General features: G+C 37.9%; 1 protein-coding gene across 3 annotated transcripts in view; it reads left to right on the top strand.

Moving 5' to 3' along the window:
• Nucleotides 1–20,209, top strand: part of LOC135480635 (breast cancer anti-estrogen resistance protein 3-like) — an 86,835-nt gene that overhangs the window by 46,592 nt on the left and 20,034 nt on the right. The window lies entirely within an intron of this gene.

Below are 20,209 nucleotides of genomic sequence, written 5' to 3'. Positions count from 1 at the left end.
GCTTAAAACTGTTAATTGTATTATTTATATGACAGTGAAATGTCCGATAAAAGTGATATTTTACTCAGTTAGATATCACCTTTGTTATATACATTTTGATATTTCAAACCTAAACGCCACGATGTCAAAAAAAAAAAAATTTTGTGTTATGATGTTCCAATCCGAGCCCAGCAGGATGACATCATACCACAAGTTCAGTCAACTTTACCATTCCAACGTCAGGCAGACGTGATGTCATCAGTGATGTCATCAATGATGTCATGTATGATGTCACATATTTACACGAGTCTGTGAAGGCAAACAGCTACAGACATTGCTTAAACTTGTTCAAATACACAAAATCATGACATTGTCAAAATGTACATAATAAATAGAATACTTCACAGTGAAGGTTGAGTACATATTTTTCTCATGAAAGGTGGTTTTACTTGAAAAGTATTTATGGTATTCAACCTTCACTGTGCATTATCGTATGTATTCTTATATACAAGAAAGTATACATGCAAGGGTAATACATTTAAATAAAACCGAAAAAATAGTGAATCGTGTATTGATCACCATGCACCATTTGTTGAAGTTGCCACAGTACTCTGCTTTGTGAGGCTTACCAGTGGAAATGGAATTCTCTGCAGTGGCTGTTTTTTTTTTATTTATTTGTTTGATTGGTGTTTTAAGCCCTACTCACTTATATTATTTCACTTATATGATGTCGGCCAGCATTATGGTGGGAGGAAACTAGGCAGCGCCCGGGGGAAACCCACGACCATCCCCAGGTTGCTGGCAGACCTTCCCATGTATGGCCGAAGAGGAAGCCTGCATGAGCTGGACTTGAACTCATAGCGACCGCATTGGTGAGAGACTCCTTGGTCATTACGCTGTGCTAGAGCGCTAACCAACTGAGCCACAGAGGACCCTGTGGCTGTTTCTAGTACATAATGTAGGTGGAATGTTTCTTTTTCGTAACCACATTGCATTGAAATTTGGACGCCACAGGTTAGCTATGCACAGCACCATGCTCTATAATCAGTCATTTACTATAAATATAAAAGGACATCAAAGTGGTAGCAGTATGTCATAATTATGTTATGTCTGACACTTGCATAAAAAATATTAATGAATCTGTAGATATTTGTGAGGAAAAAACACCCCATAGATACTTTTGCTTTGATTTTATCTATTAAGTCATCTTGTCTTTTCTTCATGTACGTTTCGTCAAGAGCTACCCTGCATCACATGTCTTCAATCTTCATTAGGTGTCTTTACATATAACTTTGCACCTTGTTTTTCTTTCTTTTTTTTTTTTCGCACTCCAAGCTGTCATAAGCTGTAGGAAATGTTCAGCCCTCAGAGTAATGCTTAGTTGTAAATCAGTTTATCATAAGACCTTTTAACATATAATATTTGAGCACCTTATTTTCAAAAGCACATCTTTGCCTTTACTATATACCATTAATATGTGTGGGGTAGGGTAATCACAGTGGAATGCTAGGAGTCTATTCTAGGTGTACTCTTAGTGAGCTAGTGGTGAGTTAGTAAGCTAGCCCTTTCAGTCATACATAGTTGTAAATCAGTTTATCATCAGACCTTTTAACATGTAGTATATGAGCACCTTATTTTCATAAGTGGTGCTAATGAAAAATAATTGTTGTTATGAAGAAATAATAATGTGCAGTTAAATTGATAGTGGGTGTTTTTGCCCACACCTCTTGGGGTTATACTCAAGGTGTGCTCATAGTGAGCTAGTGGTGAGTCAGTGATTTGCCACCTAAATACTTGTATCAAAATAGCACACCTTTGCCTTTACTATTTACCCTTAATATGTGTGAGATAGGGTAATCGCAGTGGAATGCTAGGAGTCTATTCTAGGTGTACTCTTAGTGAGCTAGTGGAGAGTAAGTGAGCTAGCCCTCTCAGTCATACATAGTTGTTTATCATCAGACCTTTTAACATGTAGTATATTATGAGCACCTTATTTTCATAAGTGGTGCTATTGAAAAATAATTATTGTTATGAAGAAATAATAATGTGCAGTTAAATTGATAGTGGGTGTTTTTGCCCACACCTCTTGGTGACCTAACCCTACAAGCCATTAGGAGAGGGCTGTTCTTTGAGGCATCCCTGTAGTGTGCTTGTAGCCTGCCAGCGGCTTGCCTGCTGTGAAGCAGTGGACTGGTCATGATTACATGGTTATTGCATATGATTGCCTCATCTACAGCCCGCTCTAGTAGAAACTAAGTACCCCTATTACATTTGGGATAGGGGAATCGCAGTGGAATGCTAGGAGTCTACTCTAGGTGTGCTCGTAGTGAGCTAGAGGTGAGTCAGTGATTTGCCACCTAAATACTTGCATCAAAATAGCACACCTTTGCCGTAACTATTTACCCTTAATATGTGTGAGATAGGGGAATTGCAGTGGAATGCCAGGAGTCTACTCTAGATGTGTTCGTTGCGAGCTAGTGGTTTGCTACTCAAATCCATGTATCTAAACACCCCCTTGCTGTAACTATGCGCCCTTAATATGTGTGGGAATCCCAGTGGAATTCTAGGAGTCTACTCTAAGTGTGCTCGTAGTGAGGTAGTGGTGAGTAAGTGGTTTTTCCACTCATAACGATGTATCAAACTTGCTTTTCATGGTTCCATCTGGCTTCATATCTACATACAATATAAAAAAATACAGAACAGAGAGTAAAATCCGAGCAGCAATGACAGTGTGATAGTTGGCACACGATCAGACTTTACCACCTAGAGCTTGTCAATTTTGTCTACATTTGTTCAGCTTCATTTTCCGTGATCTCAATGAATGTCAGTTGCATACAGCATGTCCAGCTAGACTATATACAGCTATGTAACCTTAGACCTCTTATATACCACTCCTCTCACCCAGAGCTCATCTATGTACGTTTACAGTCTTGTAAGTAGTTCTCTTCACTCTTACCTCACCCTGGCACATCTGAGCTTATAGCCCCACCTGGGGTGTAACAGAGACACCTGGTTAGTAGCAACAACCAGGATCTACCTCTGACACACACTTAACACCTCACCCTTACCCCGCTGTTATCTCCTACCCCCCTGCCCCTGTGCCCTTATGCCTCTGCCCTTCCCCCATCCTGCCTCCTGGAATGTGAAAAGCAAGCCCTATGGTCTGTTCCTGTTGCAACTCCACCATGAAGCACAAGGCTTACTGACTGAATTTCACCTGTAAAACTTTGGCCTGTAAAAATGCGCTTTGAGAAGGATACAGGGCATAAAATGATACTTTGCATACCAAAACTTAAAGTTTTCTGTTAAGAGAAACTCTTCAAATGACTCTGCATAAAGTAAAGTGAGCGTATTGGGATAATTTGTTAATGAGTGGGTAGAATTGCTGAGGATGGAGTTTTATGTATGCCTGTATAAGCATGCAGGTGCTAATGGTTTGGCTAGAGGTACTGTATACAGCTATCAGAGGTCGGATCAGCATACCTGGCTACTGGGTGTTTCGTCAGCCGTGGTGATCTGTTAGATACCAGATCGTTCTCGCTATTACAGAACATAGGTGTAGATCTGTACACTTATCTTACGTCTGGTCTACATCAACAACAAACAGATAAGCTACTGCCGTGTTAAGAGCTAGCGCATTCATTGTTCACCTGTCTAACAATTTCTGAGATAAGACCCACACCAGTATATTTGTGTAAAATTCTACTATTCAGTACTTGATTACTTAAAGTGATTAAATGCTGTTTCTGTACAAAATAACCTGTCCATGAAATTCAGCAGTTGGACATAGAGACAGTATAGGAAATCAGTGAAAATGTGATCGCATTATGACCTTGTAAATTCTGTTTTAGGTTGGTTTAAATGGTATTAAATGCAAAAGAATTAAAAAAAAAGAAGAAATTTTTAAACAATTAAAGAAATGTATGTTGATCACGATAGCATGCAGTTGTGTCTCATTGGTATAGCTATATCAGTTAAAATTTGGTTAGAATTTGATTGACCTCATCGCAATTAAACTTACACATAAATATTGACAAAGGAGTTCTTCATCAGTGTTCTAGATTTATTCATTTATTTATTTAATTGGTGATTTACACCGTACTCAAGAATATTTCACTTATACGACTGTGACCAGCATTCTGGTGGGAGGAAACTGCTTGAGGGAAACTCAAAGCCAACTGCAGGTTGCTGGCAGACCTTTCCATATACTGTCGGAGAGGAAGCCAGCATAAGATGGACTTGAATTCACAGTGACTGCGTTGGTAGGGGGCTCCTGGGTCATGGCGCTGTGCTGGCATGCTAACCCCCTGGGCCACGGAGGCTCCCCAGTCAATGTTTTAGAGGTTTAACACAATGTCTATGAGAAAAGCGACCATGTCTTTTTTAGCTGATCCAGGTTTGGGAGGACAACATGTTAAGGATGTTGTTAAGGATGGTGTTCTTGATTTTCTTCATTGTGGGGAAATTTTTGAAATGTGTTTGCTTCAAGTTAATGATCCTTTTGTCTTGCACTCCATGTGACCACACATCAGTCTTTTTTCTTGCTCTCCAATATTCTTGTGTGTATTGATATTTTGCAAACTTGTTGCCTGGTTGCAAGATGTTTATTCGAGCTTATACTGAGGGCATTATTCTGTGTAGACATAAAAGAATTACCCATTTCATGAAACCCTCACTTTGGATTTATTCATTTATTTATTTGATTGGTGTTTTACGCCATATTCATGAATATTTCACTTATATGATGCCGACCAGCATTATGGTAGGAGGAAACCGATGACCACTGATGTTAGACAACCCAATGAATAGGCTACAGTTTTGTCTCCAAAATCAAATGAGAAATGTACGTATAAATAACACTGCAAGTTGCTCTTTCATGTGCAAAATGTTTGGGGACTTTAGGGTATACATACCCTGTGGCTTAAATTTAGTCTGAGGGTAACGAGATGTGTGAATTAAGTGATGACAGGCAATTTAAGCATGAACTGAGCATTGGCCAGTTTGTAGACTGACCACTGGTCTTAATATATACCCTTGTCAGCTCGATAAGGAGGTCAGGTGTTGTTGGGGTTAACTGAGCATGCCTGTACTGTTTCCAGACTTTCAGCATTTTAACTATCTCTGCAGGAGACATTTTGCCACTGACCCGCAAAATCAACCTTTTAAGCACTCCCTGGAATTTCCCTTGCACCTGACAAGAAAATACCACAGACTTTTTCTTCAGGAATTTGTTTGTCAGCACTAGCTATATCACTTTTCTCTGCAGCAATGCCTATTTAGTATTTGGTTAATATGCAGGTTTCGAGATATGATGTTACGACAACAGAGTGACGTCCCCTTTGTGATGTAACATCGTTGCTTCACGGCACAGCAATCTGGTAATTAGACTGATCTTCTGAATCATGTTCTTGGATGGATTTGGGTTCCCAGTATTGCAAAACTAATGATGTTATCCTGGTACTTTGATTTAAACACGATCACTGCCATGTTATCAGATAGGCAGTTAGCCCTACCGTGCCGTAAAGTGGCGACGTTGCAATGGGACTTCACTGTGTTGTCGTAATGACATAACTCGAAAACTGCGTATTAGAGACGTATGCAATTGTTCTTATGCTAATTCGTGACTTTATATTTTAATGCAAGTTTCAACAAGTCTTTAAGTTTTTTATCCAAGGAATTTTCGTGAAAGTATATCCTTTACAAAATGATTTTTTTTTTACTTTCCTGAACTGAATTCTTCTCTTATTATTTTTTAGCTTTACCTAATGAATATCCAAACCTTGATATGAAAGTTTAAACTCCAGAAGCCACAAAGGAGTTTTTAAGCTGCTCCGACTAATGATGCCATTTAGGTTGATATTTCGGTCTAATTCCAAACCATTGTTGACATGGGACAACCAATCTTGCAAGGAATCCAAGGATATCAACCTAAAACAGAAATATCAACAGAAATATCAACTTAAAGCAGAAATATCAACCTAAAATATCAGCCTAAAACAGAAATATCAACCTAAAACAGAAATATCACCCAAAAATATCAGCCTAAAACAGAAATATCAACTTAAAACAGAAATATCAACCTAAAATATCAGCCTAAAACAGAAATATCAACCTAAAACAGAAATATCACACAAAAATATCAGCCTAAAACAGAAATATCAACTTAAAGCAGAAATGTCAACCTAAAATATCAGCCTAAAACAGAAATCTCAACTTAAAACAGAAATATCACCCAAAAATATCAGCCTAAAACAGAAATATCAACTTAAAACAGAAATATCACCCAAAAATATCAGCCTAAAACAGAAATATCAACTTAAAACAGAAATATCAAGAGAAATATCAACTTAAAACAGAAGTATCACCCAAAAAAATCAGTCTAAAACAGAAATATCAACCTAAAACAGAAATATCAACCTAAAATATCAGTCTAAAACAGAAATATCAACCTAAAACAGAAATATCAACCTAAATGGTGTAACTATTCAGAATTACATCATTCTAATTGCAAAATTTTAAGTTGCAAGTGACCCTGTGTTTAACGAGAAAGAAATGAGGCAAAGAAAATCTACAAAATCTGTGAAGCAGTGTAAAATTGTGAAGCTTGCTTGAGAGGATCTGTTTATGGTTTCCAAAAGCAGTGAACAGCTAGGCTTGTAAATGCTTTCTTGTAAATAATAAAAAAAAGGAAACAGAAGACAGTTAGTGGTATCACCTTTCAGCAAGACGCCACAAATGCTTGTAAGGAGCAGTTATTAAGTGTTTTCTCCTTCACACTGTCCAAGGTCACCCAAGGTCAGATGCAGCTGCATTCTGAACATTTTTTTGGGTTGTTAAGATACAGAGTTGATTGCAGTGAATACCTGAGCTTGTTCTGCCTAGCGTTCAGACAAGTTATCTCCTCAAACTGCCACAAATCCCTTTGATGTCTCTATTTGCCTGTTTTCCAAGAGAAACACAAAATGTAAAGTGGAGTTTTTTTTTAAACGAGCTCTTCCTCTATTCCTTGGTACGTCCTTGTTTAGAAAACTGTCTTGCTGATCAAAATCTACAAGGAAGAGATGTCCTACACATGCAAGTAAATTATTGTATTTCACCAAACATTTAGTTCTTTACAAATTTACTCATTTTGCCAGACTCTGACAGTATTTTTTTTGACATTTTGAGATTTGTTTGCAAGGTGCAATGATATCCTACACGAAAAATGAAACTGTCAGTGCCAAATGTAAATAAATTATGACCTTTATTAATTTCTTCTTAAAATGTGTTTTTGAGATAATTTCAATTTCAATTTCTACCCTCTTGTATTTCAACTCGGTCTCACATTTGATTCAAATGATTTCCTTGAAGTGAACAGTAAGTCTGAACGGTTTAAATTTCAGATTAGAATTCGAGAAATGTGTGTGTTTATTTCTTATACCTTCTACAATAAATCAGCAGTGGTCAGTGAGTGAATACAGAGCACTGTCACATTTGACTTTTGTTCAAGTTCTCAAATTATGTCCTCTACTGTGCCTAAATGAAACATTGTTGCCAAAGTGTGCTTATTTATGAAGAGAATAAAAGCAAGTAATAATGATATAAAGGTACATACATGTGCAAGGGTATGGCTTTGTGCTTCTTACAACTGTACTTCTCCTCTAAACTACAGACAAAATATGTAAAAAAATATATAAAAATTAAGCTTTTACTAAAGGAGAAAAACATGACTGTCATCTTTTCAGAACATGTTAGTTACCTGAGATGCACAGAAATTTAGGGGATTCATTTGCCTTAATGACCTGTCCACAGCTCTCAAGACTTTCATGTATCTGTCTTAACTATCTGTCTTGACTTACCTATCCTAACGACTTACCTAGCTGTCAGACATATTTTTTCGGGGGGTGGGAGAGGGGGGGGAGGAGGGGATTGAAAGAGCAGATTAACAGAACTGTGTGGTCCAGACAGTCATGGGCACACCTTCTCATCGACTCGTTAGTCTTAACGAGAAAACCATGCCATACAGACTGGATGAGATGAAAAAAAGCTGATCTGCTGACTCAGCTAATACTCTGTCACACCTTACATGTGCTAGGTTTTTTCATTAGGGATGCTCGCGTGTTGTGGAGTTTATGCCTTGAAAATGTGATATTGGCAAACAGTTGCGTTCATGTCTGTATGATATTTGCAGATCTGACTAAACTGTCAAAATAGTTGGGATCCATTCCAGAAAATGCCTCATTTTTTAAAATGTTTTTTACTTTGTGATATTTTGTGATATAGTTTTCCCCTGTCAGAAAGGGGTGGGCATTGACGGAAGTTTACAGCAAAAAAAGTGAAAACCCGTGTGTTGTTTCACTTCTGACATTTTCCCAAATACCAGTGTACAGAATTTGGTTTGCGTTGTTGAAGCGTATGTTTGAAGTTGGAATCTTATTAACCAATTAAGCTATAGACTCTCCTGCCTTGTCTCATTTGGCAAAAGATTTGTTAATATAATAAAATTAAGATCTACAGAGTAGAGGATAAAACCAGAGCAGTGACGACAGTGTGATAGCTGGCTAATGGTCATGCGTAACAGGCGAAGTATGTTCTGTAGATCTCGGCATAGCCCAAAGGAATAAGAGGTGCAAATTGGCAAGTGACTCTTGGAAACATTTTGTACAATAGCATTTGACAGTTGTCCAAAGGAATAAGCTGAATTTTGCAAGGTAGCATTATATTTCACATTCAGAATTTAACATTCGCAAAAACATAATAAATAATGGATTATAAGCTAAGCTATTATGCAAATTGGCATGGCATTTGGCATTGGAACATTTGTTCCAATAGCTTTGTGACAAAACGCTGTGAATCCACAAGTTGGCAAGATATTTGACCTTTGTAACATTTGCAACAATAGCTGTTGAAATTTTCCCAAGGGAATATAATAAGAGTTGATCTGCAAGTTGGCCTAATATTTGACCATTCCACAAAATCTTTCAAAACCGTGTTTTGAAATTTGCCAAATGAAGTGACCTTCTGCATGTTTATGTTAGATGAATTTATTGTACATTTTCATTCAAACCTCAGACAGCTGTTTCTTAGATGAAGTTTTAACTTTGCTAGGTGTAACCATCAAATGTCGATTCAATTTGCCTTTTTGAAATGCTCCAAATTGTATGTTACAGGACATTCGTACATACATGTACTTGTCCCGCATCAGACAAAGTATTCCACTTTTTGTTGGACAACATCGGTCAGGTGGGGGACGTGGGACGTCTGTATTTGCGGTGTCCTTCAACTGACGTCATGTGTATTCTGACTAGGTTATCTCCCTTTGTTTATTTGTGAAAGCAATTAACGCTCACATCACTGAGGCGTCTATACATCGGTCTTTAGCACTGAATTAATGGGTCTTTTGCAGGATAAATTGGTCAAAAACCTGACTGAACCTTTAGATGCAATTGAAACCCTTGCATACTCTGTCAGTTACCTTGCAGGCTTTTTGAATCCTGTTACGGCTCATTTTATGATGAAAACTTACTTGTGTGTGCACGTGTCAGAGGGTCCCGATTTTTTTTTTTTGCATAAGCTGCTTATGTAATGGAGAACTGATGATAGTGTTATCTGATTGGCCGAGTCATTTACAGACTAATGTGGCATCGCCATCAGAGTGACGTGTTATATAAAATATGCAGATACGTAGTTTGCGAGGATTTAAGATTTATTTGTTTTGGCCACTCTCAACAATTTTTCATTTTGTATAGGTACCTGACAAACTTAACTGCCAGCATGTCACTGAAGTATTCTTGAGCACTGTGAACTTTAATCAAATGAAGAACTATTTATTCATCCTAAATTACACGCGTGATAAAATTGGATCGTTATTGGCCAAGACCAGATTAGGGCAAGTACTTGATTTTGACCTTTTGGGGTCCCATAATTTGGGGTGATAGCAATATCAAATTATGTCATGTTATTTTGAGCCTTATTTGGGGCATTTATTTATCCATGATGGGCACAGAAAATTGTCTATATTTGGTAATGTTGACTATACAGATCACACTAAAACTTATACTAAAATTCATACACTTAACTCGACGGAGTCCAGTACTTCTGTGTCCGTCAAGGACTTGGTTAAAGATCACTACCATTATTCTATATCACACAAAAAAAACCCATTCAGTTGCAGTATGTTGATGTTTGAGGGGAAATAACTTTTTTTTTATGACAACTTTGATTTGTGAGTTAAACCAAGCAGAACATATGTGTTAACTGTAAGAACATCATCAGAGCTGTCAGTTCTTCAGTGCACTGGCTGGAGTTGATTTGGATTTAAGGACAAGATTTCTCAGTTCCAGATGTTGGCATCACATACTCTCTACCACATGGCTCTTAGTTCTAACTCTGTCTGATGGAGAAGCCATTAGGGTGGGGATCTGCTCTGATGACATTAAAGAACTGGAACATGAAGTTCCAAGCCTTGTGATTCAAACTGCAGGGATTGTCTTTATAGTTTTCTCGGCATTGTATCCTTTTCCAAAATATAGGTTTGTAACGTTCTTGCTTACTTTTTTTTTTTTCTTTTCTTCATGTGATATGCATGATGGCGGTGATAACGTGTTTTTCCACATTGCATCTGGAAGTTTTTGCAATAAATCCTATCATCTGACAGAACTCTCAAGATCTAATGTTAGTCTGATTTATGTTTTGGTAGATGTAAAAACATCAGATGAATTAATTTACATCTGTGAATGTTTTGATGATCAGATGTGATATAATATTTTTTGCTGCTCCTAGGACTTGATTTCAAAGATGTGTTCTTTTTCTCAAGTTTCAAAGTTATAGTTTTGGCCATATATGGCCATGAGAAACTTTAGTTACTTGTATCACTGAGATGTATGTGGCAATAACTTTTAAACATTTCATCTTGAAACAGTTTTTATTTTCCTCTTTTTTCCTAAGACTTCAGACTTTGTCTCTACATCTGGATGTATGGTAATTCTCCATGTAAAGATACAAGACTCTGATTCCTCACTCAACAGATGAGGCAGGTCTTTTGCCTTTATTTTTGTGCAGCCACCCCCCCTCTCCCTCACCCAGCCATAATTACTGAATCATGATTTTACAGGCAGAGATTATGTAAGTGTGGCTGGTTAACATTTCAAGGCTATCAATCTTCCAAACAGCTGTAGAAACTTAAGTTTCACTCCATGCTCCATCTGGACTTTCAAATTTGGTGTATGTCAAGTGAAGATGTTTTTTGTGCAACAGTATCTTGCTTTCCTTCTTCAGAGCATTTTAAACACAGTTTGATGGCATAGACGAACAAACTTGAGAAGGGCAGATGTAAAAAAAACAGCTAGGCAGTAAGAAATGTGTAAAAAAACAAAAAAATGGCCAGAGGACCGACACCAATTAGCTTTGTATTAGATAGAATGCCATGACTTCTTGTCTACCAATAAAGCTAGTTTACCGATAACTGCGAGACATGAGAAAAAAATGTAGCTGATGAATGTTTGACAGAATTTATTTATTTGATGACAATTGTGTCAGAAATTTACAATGTTTTTAACGGTGAAATTGGTTGATTTTGTTGTATAATGTGACCATGCACAAATGATGAATTCAAATGTGCCGATACTGGTGCATCTGATTTGGCCGAGATAGGCAGGGTTTCTTGTATTTGCAGAAATTTGTGTCCATTTGCCTTTTGGCCAGAAAATAATAAAAAGATAATAAACCAAAAGGCAGGTTCCAGTAACATCTTTCAGTTGCAATGACCTCAATCACAGAAAAAAAGATATATACAGGTTATAAAGGAACTGGATTATACTAAGAATAAAAGAATTTCAAGTGCATAAGAATCAAAATCTTTTGCGAATAGGTAAAATTTCATTTATGAATTCCATCTCATGTTTGTTGTGTTTTTATTTTTGGATAACCCTTTTGAAGGGCAAAATGTGATTGTGTATGGAACACTGAAATGTTCTAACAATTCTCAGAAACTGGTGTTTGTCTTCCCTTTCGTAAATCTGTTCTAGGAATTGTTGTGACAATAGCACAGCTGTTAAACTCATCTGTAGCAGTATATGATGGCACATCTCTCCCTTTTGTGTAGAAATGTTTTAGTGATCTCTTTCCCTTTTTTTGACACCCATATGTTTTTTCATGGTCTAGCTTTTGTGAGTTTCATCTGCCAGTGTTTTAGTGATTTTGAACCAGCTTTTTCTCTTTCTCTCTTTTTTGACACCATGTGTTTTTGTCATGGTATTATGCGACTTTTGTCTGCAAATGTATTAGTGTTTTTGGACTAGCTTTTTGTTTGTTTACACCCAAGGGACCGTCTGGTGTTTTTTCATGGTGTTTTGTGGCTATAGCTGTTATGTCTTAGACACATAACTGTCACAGTGAAGATCAGTTTGGGAGGGTGAAGGATGGGCTCAGGTTGTGTTAAGGTTGAAAATGTCAAACATGTCTATCTTCACAGTGCTTTGATATTGGCTGTTTGTTTGAGTAACTAAAAGGAACCTCTGTGCTTTGTGGATTTAGAGAGGGAGGGGGTAGAAAGACTAGTGTGTCACCTGATTGGGGGTAGAGAAAACATGAAATCTAGGGACAGGGAGTGTAGAGGGAGATATGGGGTGGGAGCTAGTCATTCTTACCCACATTTTCACCCCCCCCCCCCAACCTGGAGATACAGGGTGGCGAGAATATGGGGCTACTGCCACAAACTGTCTAACCTAGTAAATAACTAGATTTGCCTGGCACAGGATCATAAATATGAATATTTCAAAATCATGGAAACAATTTTGAGGGATTTAAGAATTTAAATAAGACATGGGTGGTAATTATTTATACAAGGCACATGGTGACAGATGCTCGCTTGATGGTTGATTGCCAACGATTTTGAAAACATTAACATTGTTTTTGAAGTAAATTTTACCACTGAATTTTGTGAGTAAAAATTGGAAAATACTCAGGATATGAAATATTTATATATTCATCCTACTTTAATACCTGTACATATTCGAGCCTTATGTCTTCTGGTCATATACATGTCAGTTCTGGGATTAAGATAGATGTCAATCTTAATCCCAGGTTGGGGGCCTCTGTGGCTCAGTCGGTTAGCGCGCTAGCGCAGCGTAATGACCCAGGAGCCTCTCACCAATGCGGTCGCTGTGAGTTCAAGTCCAGCTCATGCTGGCTTCCTCTCCGGCCGTAAGTGGGAAGGTCTGCCAGCAACCTGCGGATGGTTGTGGGTTTCCCCCGGGCTGTGCCCGGTTTCCACCCACCATAATGCTGGCCGCCGTCTTATAAGTGAAATATTCTTGAGTACGGCGTAAAACACCAATCAAATAAATAAATAAATAATCCCAGGTTGAATCTATTTTTTTGAGTATGGCATATAACAAAATAACACCCAGATAAATAAGACATATATATGGGGTAGTATGTAAGACAGTATGTAAACCTCAGAGGCCATTTTTAGTGCATTGCCCATATACCAAAGGAAGAATTTTCATTTTCTTCACAACATTTAAACACAGTTTGATAAAGCATGCATGCTCATGAGGCTAAAATGATGGGGGGGGGGTGTCGGGGGGGGGGGGGGGGGGACAGAATGAAATACATATGTACAGATATGTACACATTTGATATGTACACATGAATGTGTACATGTTCCAACAGCATGACCTCAGGTCATTCTACCCACAATATAGCTGATATACTGTCAATGTGGTGTTACTAAACTCCATTACGACACCACCTCTCCCCCACCCACCCCCACCCCATCATTCATTCTTATGGTCATTTAGTATATAAGATGGTAATTGCTCTTAAGTATCATCAAGGCCTCTCAGTACTATAACTTCTCATCCATAGCCCTGTCCCTAAGTCATCTTCCCTCTCCTCATCTTCTGGGGAACTTCCCCCACCCCTCTTCCCTCTTCCTTCCCCTGTATCATCTGTTATCACAGTGTCCTGTTTCTGGACCCAGAGTTGTATTACTAGCAAGCCCAATTTAGGGTTAATGGGGCATTTGATTGCCCAGATCTGAGAGTGGGTAACTAAGAAGTCTGGGAACTTTGGACCCAGAGGGGGGTAAGGTTGAGTGTTTAGGAACCCTTGGGAAGGGTGTAGTGACTGAGAGGGCACATTAGGAGCATGTAGTTGAATGTAAAGCAGAGATTTGAGGGTACAAAGAAATGAAGGGTAGGTCGTTTAACACATGTCCTTGTAACCAAAAATATGTGCATACATACATACAGCATGCATGGACAGACTCTCCATGGTTAGATTCCCACTGAATAGTTTGATAACAGAATTTCATTGTTTCAGTTCAATGCGGAAACGTTTCGGGCCTAAGGCCACTTTGATTGCCTGTTTCCTGTCACCTGTCCGCACTGAGGTGTAGGTGTAGCAAAGTGGTTAAAATGCTAGCTTTTAATTCAGTGACTGTATGTCACTTGAGTTGTGGGCTCAGTACCGTTCTCAGCCAGGGGATTTTTCAAGATTTCCGTTCAAGGTTTCCACTCTTCTGGAAGCATTGGTGGCAAGAAGGTGTCCGTGGTGCACTCTGGTGTGGTCTTCACTGGAGGTCTTTCACCATTTTTACAGATGCCCTATATATTTTATAGGCAAGCTGCTGTCAGATTTTCCCCACATGTGATGTACAGCTCAACATAATGGTGGAAGACATGGTGGTCAATGAATACAAGACTGCACAAACAGCCCCATGAGGGACATAGACCACTTGACACCAAATCCCAAGGCACAGTGATGGTGGGGTAATCTACAAATTCTATGCCAAAGGCTGGATTTGAACCCACACCTGTGCTTTATGGCTAGGTTACTCACAGAGCTACATCCTTCCCGTCTGCAACAGTTACGCAGGATTTTGCTTTAAGAGCTTAGCTCTTAGTTGTTGTCTCTTGTGTATTTACTGCTGATGTACATGTAAAAGTTTGTCTCTGAGGTCTAAATTCTTTTCCACCTTAACTTGCAATTGAAAAATCATGTCACCATCTGAGATCGCTATACGGTAATTGGACAGGTTATTAAGAGGACTTCTGATATTTAACTCCTTATCAAATTAAATGGCTTCAGACATAGTATATAATGTTACAGGCAGGGAGAAATTCAGACACAGCATGGATTTAAGAAGATTGTTAAAGCAGAAACAACTTAAAAAAATGTGTCTTTGTTGATGGATTGTATTGGACCTAAAATTTTGGAGCAAAAGTTGCTCCTTTGGCCAGATTTTGAGAGTGCTATTCATCTTAAAAAGATGATTTAAGGTTAGTGTAGAAGATAGATATTTTTGTGGAAAACGAAAGCTTCAGTACCATAAGTTAGATCAAGCAGATTTGTAGGGCATATACGGTATTTTTTACATATTTTACCAACTGATTTTACGTATCCTGTTATACAAAAATGTATTTTTTTATGAAGTTTTATGAAACCAGTTGTGGTATTGTACAGACTGGTATAAAGAGAAAAAAAACTTTAATTCAACTCTGTTAAGGGTTAGCACTGTTTACAAACTATGCAATATGTGCCTGAGGCAGTTTTAAGTCGAAAATTCTGTTCAGGTCATAGTAATGGACAAATGTTACGTAAACAAGAATTAAAGTGGGATAGTTTTGTTAAACTCATATTAATATTGTAAAACTTTGAAATCTTTTTGGGACATGGAATTCCTGAGCTGTGCTGATAAAATTCTGCCATTTAGTTCTGACAGTGTGTCCTCTTGATCACGGTGTTTGTTTTTTTTTTTTTTTGTTTCTTTTTTTGTTTGTTTTCCATAATTGAAAATCATATTTTGACAGATTTAACTATTTAAATTTATGGAATACAATTCTAATGCCTGATTTATAAACAAGCCTAGCAGTTTTAAGTTTAGAGGCTGACTTCTGAGCAGGTACTCTTTTTTTTAGGATTTTTAAGGTAACTATTACTTGTGTTGGAGATGTGATAGGCTTGGTTGTAATGACAGAAAGCTGTTTGTCTACATGTATGTTGTATAATCAGGGACTGGAAGGAAGACTGAATTACACCCCTAACATGTTCAGAATATTTCTGTGACAAGCACTTGCTTTTACAGATTCAAACATACCATGTGTTCGGAATTTGAAACCTAACATTTGTGCTGGTGTGATGTTATGTCAGGAGTGTGCCAGGACACCCAGCCAACCCAGGGGACTTAATTTATACTAACTCAGCTTTGTCAGTGATGTTCATGCAGTTTAGTAATGCATTTACCAGAGACCCATGACTGAAATTTTATAAAACTTTGATAGCCAGTTACATGTTCATGTGCCTTAGTACTGAATTTGCATGTATTAGAAAGTCTTAGCTGAAATTTTATCAGATTTTATGACCAGTATTGTTTATTTGGCTTACAGGTCTCGAATAAGAAAAATCTCCATTGGCCTGCAACTTTTTTCCAGCCATAAAGTTTTAGCAGGTACATTAGCAGATGACCTGCAATTTTTAAACATGGCCTGCCAATTTAGTACTTTCAGTTAAATGAAACGTTCAGGTCTATTTTCGACAACTTTCTGATCTTTGCCTGCTTTTAAATTCACTCTAAAGGAATTGTTGAAGTAATTTTTTGCAGTCATGGTGAGTCAGGTCTAATAACATTTCTGCGTATTGTTGTTGCAATACACAGAGATATTTTCTTCTCGCTCGTCGAAAAATTTTTTTTTGCAGTCACAGCGAGTCAGATTTACTAACATTTCAGGACTGTGCTCCGAAAGACATGGAAGTGAATCTAACAGGACCACGCAGCCCTAAATGACAAGTTTAGCGATGGTTTCGCTTTTAGTTGACGCAAAAACGGAAGAGATAATTTTGTTCTTAGGTAGCATTCAGCACATAGTATCTCTTGCAACATCTCAAACAGTGTTTCCTATGTTTTCTATTATTCTATTTATAACTCTGTTCTATAATATATTCATTGTATCTTTATCATGTCACCATAAATTAGAAAGCAGAACTTATAGTTGTTGTTACATTGATATCTCATGCTTGGCCTGCGATTTTATTTGTTGATTTTTTTTTTGGCAGGCTGGTTTTAAATTGGCCTTCTGTGGCAAATTTTTTACCTGCTTTTCGCCAGTTCAGTTTCCCAGTCTGTTGGTGAATTGATGGGAATGTCTTGAAGGCTGTACTTTGTATTTGCGCGCATGTATCTCTCAGTATTTTTGATTAACAGCTAAATTTCATTAAACCATGCTATCCTCATGGTTTCTATTGGTACATACATGTATCTTAAATCAGACTATCTTCATCAAGAAAAAGCATCCATCCATGACCTAAATAAGACTATCTTGATCAAGAAAAAGCGTCCATCCACGACCTAAATCAGATTATCCTGATCAGGAAAAAGCATCCATCCATGACCTAAATCAGATAATCTTGATCAAGAAAAAGCATCCATCCATGACCTAAATCAGACTATCTTCATCAAGAAAAAGCATCCATCCATGACCTAAATAAGACTATCTTGATCAAGAAAAAGCATCCATCCATGACCTAAATCAGATAATCTTGATCAAGAAAAAGCATCCATCCATGACCTTAAAAAGACTATCTTGATCAGGAAAAAGCATCCATCCATGACCTAAATCAGATTTTCGTGATCAGGAAAAAGCATCCATCCATGATCTAAATCAGATAATCTTGATCAAGAAAACGCACCCATCCATGACCTAAATCAGATTATTCTGATCAAGAAAAAGCATCCATCCATGACCTAAATAAGACTATCTTGATCAAGAAAAAGCATCCATCCACGACCTAAATAAGACTATCTTGATCAAGAAAAAGCATCCATCCATGACCTAAATCAGACTATCTTCATCAAGAAAAAGCATCCATCCACGACCTAAATAAGACTATCTTGATCAAGAAAAAGCATCCATCCATGACCTTAAAAAGACTATCTTGATCAGGAAAAAGCATCCATCCATGACCTAAATCAGATTTTCGTGATCAGGAAAAAGCATCCATCCATGACCTAAATCAGATAATCTTGATCAAGAAAAAGCACCCATCCATGATCTAAATAAGACTATCTTGATCAAGAAGAAGCATCCATCCATGACCTAAATAAGACTATCTTGATCAAGAAAAAGCACCCATCCATGACCTAAATCAGATTATCCTGATCAAGAAAAAAGCACCCATCCATGACCTAAATCAGATAACCTTGATCAGGAAAAAGCACCCATCCATGACCTAAATCAGATTTTTCTGATCAAGAAAAAGCACCCATCCATGACCTAAATCAGATAATCTTGATCAAGAAAAAGCACCCATCCATGATCTAAATCAGATTATCCTGATCAAGAAGAAGCATCCATCCATGACCTAAATAAGACTATCTTGATCAAGAAAAAGCACCCATCCATGACCTAAATCAGATTATCCTGATCAAGAAAAAAGCATCCATCCATGACCTAAATCAGATAACCTTGATCAGGAAAAAGCACCCATCCATGACCTAAATCAGATTTTTCTGATCAAGAAAAAGCACCCATCCATGACCTAAATCAGACTATCTTGAGCCACCAAAAGCAACTGTAGCCGACCATTTTAATTGTATGTTGAAAGATAATGTTGCTTTAAGATAATGTGAGAACAATACCTCATTTTTCGCATTCAACAAAGTGATGTTTTTGTTTTCGTGGTTTATATTATCTGACTAGCCTAAATGTCAGAGGTCGCCCATTGTTTATTAAAAGGCTCAACACTGGTGTAATTCCAGCCAATCAGTGAGTCTACAGTACAGTACTGCCTACATGAATGAAGTTCATATTTTGCCAAGACATCGCAGTTGGCAAAGTCATCCAAAAAATTTAACTGTAAGAAAGAATAAATTATATGCAATTTTGATACAGGATGAATGAGTTGGAGAGAGAAAGCAAACAGTCATGACATATCACACACTTAATTTGGTTTCCTCCCAACATAATGCTGGTTGCCGTTGTATAAATGAAATACATGTGAGTACAGCGTTAAACACCAATCAAATGACCGGGTTTGATCTCTCAGTTGGAAAATAAAATGATATTCCCTCAAAGACTGGTTTGCTGTTTGACTTGTAATCTACACCATCCTGACATTAGACCTTGGTTTGGATTTCTCAGATAGAAACCAAAATAATGTGGCCTTGAACCTTACACGCTTTTCTACTTGAGATGGAAACCAAACAACCAAAACAGCATGGCCAGTGCGATTACTATGCTAAGTCCTTGTTGATGGAGTTGTGTAAGCTATTTGTGGATTGTGAGGATCGCCAGTCAGAGATGGAAACCAAACAACCAAAACAGCATGGCCTGTGCAATTACTATGTTAAGTCCTTGTTTATGTAGTTGTGTAAGCTATTTGTGGATGGTGAGGATCGCCAGTCAGAGATGGAAACCAATCAACCAAAACAACATGGCCTGTGCAATTACTATGTTAAGTCCTTGTTGATGGAGTTGTTTAAGCTTTTTGTGGATTGTGAGGATCGCCAGTCAGAGATGGAAACCTAACAACCAAAACAGCATGGCCTGTGCGATTACTACGTTAAGTCCTTGTTGATGGAGTTGTGTAAGCTATTTGTGGATTGTGAGGATTGCCAGTCAGAGATGGAAACCAAACAACCAAAACAGCATGGCCTGTGTGATTACTACGCTAAGTCCTTGTTGATGGAGTTGTGTAAGCTATTTGTGGATTGTGAGGATCGCCAGTCAGAGATGGAAACCAAACAACCAAAACAGCATGGCCTGTGCAATTACTATGTTAAGTCCTTGTTGATGTAGTTGTGTAAGCTATTGTGGATGGTGAGGATCGCCAGTCAGAGATGGAAACCAAACAACCAAAACAGCATGGCCTGTGCAATTACTAGGCTAAGTCCTTGTTTATGGAGTTGTGTAAGCTATTTGTGGATTGTGAGGATCGCCAGTTAGGCTGTGGTCTGAACTCTGGACCCTACAACCCTCATGATGACATCATCCCTCATTATGTATGCATATAAGGGACTGGTGCAGATGTGACATGAATGAATGAATGAATGAATGAATGAAATGACTGTGTGGATGTAGAATACTGACAAGCAATATGTAGGCATGGTTGTGTGTAACTCTCTTTAGGTTGTTATTGTGGACAAATCTGCCTGCCATGTTATAAAATTTGTTAGCTGTTGATGGCGTGTGACATACATTATAATATAGGTTTAGACATGTGGTGTGATTCTGGATGTCAAATCAACATA

This window comes from Liolophura sinensis, chromosome 13, assembly GCF_032854445.1.
Source record: "Liolophura sinensis isolate JHLJ2023 chromosome 13, CUHK_Ljap_v2, whole genome shotgun sequence".
NCBI classification, from domain to species: domain Eukaryota; kingdom Metazoa; phylum Mollusca; class Polyplacophora; order Chitonida; family Chitonidae; genus Liolophura; species Liolophura sinensis.
This window is presented reverse-complemented; position numbering and strand designations above follow the sequence as displayed.